At 39.5% G+C, this 3,903-nt stretch overlaps 1 pseudogene; it reads left to right on the forward strand.

The window, feature by feature from the left end:
• The first annotated feature begins 1,575 nt into the window (after positions 1–1,575).
• Positions 1,576–3,903, forward strand: part of LOC119575540 — an 11,071-nt pseudogene continuing 8,743 nt past the window's right edge.

Here is a 3,903-nt window from a genome sequence, read left to right on the forward strand (position 1 = left end):
TAATTAACATTATTATATTATTATTATTATTATTGTTATTATCTTTATCATTATTATTAATAATATTATTATTATCATCATTATCATTATTACTGAAACACACTAGAGATTTCATCACCTTTACATCTCATTATTCTAGTTTTATTCATTGCATTGTTACTACCCCCTCTCCCCCCTCCTCTCTCTCTCTGTCACTCTCTCTCTCTCTCTCTCTCCTCTCCCCCTTCCTCCCTCTCTCTCTCTCTCTCTCTCTCTCTCTCTCTCTCTCTCTCTCTCTCTCTCTCTCTCTACTGTAACTTTTATAACACGTGTTCATTTTCTTGCTGACCTGGAAAAAATATTAAATTAAAATAACCATTTTCAGTTCAGTTCTTCCATTTGAGTTAATATATTCATAATTGACATTATCTTCCGAGAAATTCTTCCACCCGTTCCTTCGTTAAGTATCTAAAGCAAAAGGACACAAAAATAACGTTATAGCAATATAATTTCATAATTAATTTCATTATTCAAAACAGATCAATTGTGATAGGAATATTCGGTAATGTCAATAAGACTAAAAATACATCCCAACAGAAATACATAAAAAAAAAGGGAAAAAGAAAATATATTTTATTTTCAAGTGGTTATTTGAAGATTAAAAAACAAAATAAACATTTGAGTTGATTTGATTTTCTGAAGTGCAAATAAATAATTATAGGATATCATTTGCGATTTGCTTAGAGGAAAACTAATTACAATAGCTTAGTTCTGATAATGTTTACTATATATATCCTATGTGTATCAGTTTTACGAACGATATCCCCATGTTTACGGTTTTAATTGAAAATGTTCAGAGGAAATATTATTATGAATTCATATTAAAAAGCTCTAAATTTATAATGATAAAAAAACGTAATATAAGTTTAATGAATGTCGTCACAATATGAGATCAAATAAGCAACATTAACATTTTGATAAAACTGTCACGAGGTTAGCCCTATTGCAGATATGATATGCTGCTATAACATACTGAACACATACACGCAAATATATGGAATAAACACACACAAACACAACACAACACGCGCACACACACACACACACAAACACACATGCACACGAACACACACACACACACACACAAACATATACATACATACATACACACACACACACACACATAAGCCGGCCGAGCCTTTGCGCCCCATCATCTCCTCCCGGGGATCTGTGACGCACCCTCTTGCGGCCTGGCTGGCGAAGTGTCTCACTCCCCTTCTTGGCACCTTCTCTCCTGCTCACCTTCGCCACTCTCAGGACTTCATCTCCCGCGTTCGTGGAGTATCACCGGCGATCATGATGAGCTTGGATGTCGACTCTCTGTTCACCAAGGTCCCGCTTGATGATGTCCTTGCTTTCCTCCAGAGGAGACTCCCCGCAGAGGATCCTCGTCTCCCTCTGCCCACCGACGTCTTCCTCCAGCTGATTTGTCTGTGTGTGGAGTCTAATTCCTTTTCGTTTGAAAGTCGCTTCTACTCTCAGATATTCGGTGTTGCCATGGGCTCTCCCCTATCTCCAGTCCTGGCAAACCTGTTCATGGAATTCTTCGAGTCTGAGCTTCTTCCTTCCATCTTCGTTCGACCGTCGGTCTGGCTGAGGTATGTCGACGACGTCTTTGCTCTCTGGCCTCATGACCCTGCCCTGTTCCCGATTTCCTGTGCAGCTGAACTCTCTCTCCTTCCATCCGTTTCAAGGTGGAATGGGAGGTTGACAACAAGCTCCCTTTCTTGGACACCCTAGTCCATCGCTCTGCTGACTACTTCTCCTTCTCCATATACAGGATGCCTATGCATAGTGGTATGTACATATACTTCTTCTCATACCACCCTCCCCATGTTAAGAGAGGTATTGTTGCCACCTCGCTGTTCCTTCGCGCCCTCCGCATCTGTGACCCCCAGTACCTGGATGGAGTGATCGTCTTCCTCCGTCGCTCGTTCACCAAACTGGGCTATCCTGGTCATGGTCTCGATGTCGCGTTATCCAGGGCACGGCGTACCTTCTACAACGACTCTCCTCCTAAATAAACTTCTCACCTGCCCGTCCTCAGCCTGCCCTACACTGAGGAGATCTACTCTCTCCGTCGCCCTCTTCACCCTCTCAACTGCAGGCTGATTTTTCGCCAGGTGAACACTCTCCGTCGCAACCTGGTCTATACCAGCCCTCCTTCTACCACGAAGGTGGGCACCTATGCTGTTTCTTGTGCCTCCTGTGGCGATACAGGCGCCAGTCTTACCAATCGTCTGTCTCAAGATAAATGCACTGTATCCAGGGGACACAACAGCAACGCCCTCTTTTGCCATCAGTGGGACACTAGCCATCAGATGGACTGGTCAGCGGCGCGGATTGTCTTTCCTTCCGCTGATGTCCACTCCCGCAGACTGGTGGAATCTTCCCTAATTTCAACTTGAACAGCGGTTTTTCTCCTGCTGATAGTCTCCTTGCTTCCCACATCCTCCGCCTTCTCCCGTATGCTGGCCACCCAGTCCTCCGACATGATGTGACCTCTCTCTGCTTCCGTTCATCTGTCCTCACCTGCCCCGTGTTACCGCGTTGCCTCTCCTCTCTCTCTTTTATACCCCCTCCTCTCCCTTTCCTCTTCAGCCCTGTAGATGGAATCCAGGTGGATTTCGATTTTGTAGTCTCATTTTCAATAAATCTAGTTTTTGTATTGTGAGTTTTTCTTCCATACGTATACACATACATACATACATACATACATACATATATATATATATATATATATATATATATATATATATATATATATATATGTATATATATATAATATATATATATATATATATATATATATATATATATATATATATTATATATATATATTTATATATATCTATAACCTATCTATCTATATATAACACATATATACAAAAAAAAACAAAAAAAAAAAAAAAAAAAAAAAATATATATATATATATATCATATATATATATATATATATATATATATATATATATATATATATATATATATATATATATATATATATATATACACACACACATTCACGCACATGCACATCACAACACACACACACGAATATGCAAAAGAAACTATCGCCCTCTATCTCTCTCAGTCCAGCAGCCTGGTTCAAAGGGTCATAAAAAAACGCATTTCCGCTGCCGTAATTCTGAGCTTCCCGCGGCCCGAGTATGTGAGAGTGAAACCACAGACAATTTCCGTCAGAAAACGCTCAGTTCCGGTCACTGTGAGATATTTACCCAGACTGCGTGTTCTGTACTGTTCCCCCTTTTTTATTTTTTCAAAATTTAAGTATAATAATCCTAATTTATTCGCTTTTCTGCGTATGGGCATTAATTCAGTGCATTAGAGAAGGATGAAGATATTCGGATATGATTTGATTCCGATTTTTAAAAAGTATATTCCGATGACGGACTCACAGGAAGACGGAGGAGAAAAATAGTTGACATTGCACTCCAGATGCTCGAAAAAAGCAAAAGAAAAAACAAAATTGCTTCCTCTCTCTCTCTCTCTCTCTCTCTCTCTCACTCTCTCTCTTTCTCTCTCTACTTCTTTCTTTATATCTCCCTCCTCGTATTATCTATCAGAATCAGAAGAAAAAAAGGCTCATAGACGCAGGCCATGAAATAACCACAGAATACTTTATGAAATCCATTACCTTCACGGATCCAGCTGACATTACAACAATATCAACACATAATGTCAACAGCGGAGCAAATTATAAACAAATATATCTGTCAGTTTCTTTTTAAAATCCGTATGTATTCAATTACAACTGTATGGTTCCTCTCAGCCTCATTATCATGATGATTTTTATTGTTGTTATCCTGTTTTGAATGGGGGAGAGTAGTAGTTAAGGAAGGA

This window comes from Penaeus monodon, chromosome 7 (assembly GCF_015228065.2).
Source record: "Penaeus monodon isolate SGIC_2016 chromosome 7, NSTDA_Pmon_1, whole genome shotgun sequence".
Classification (NCBI taxonomy): domain Eukaryota; kingdom Metazoa; phylum Arthropoda; class Malacostraca; order Decapoda; family Penaeidae; genus Penaeus; species Penaeus monodon.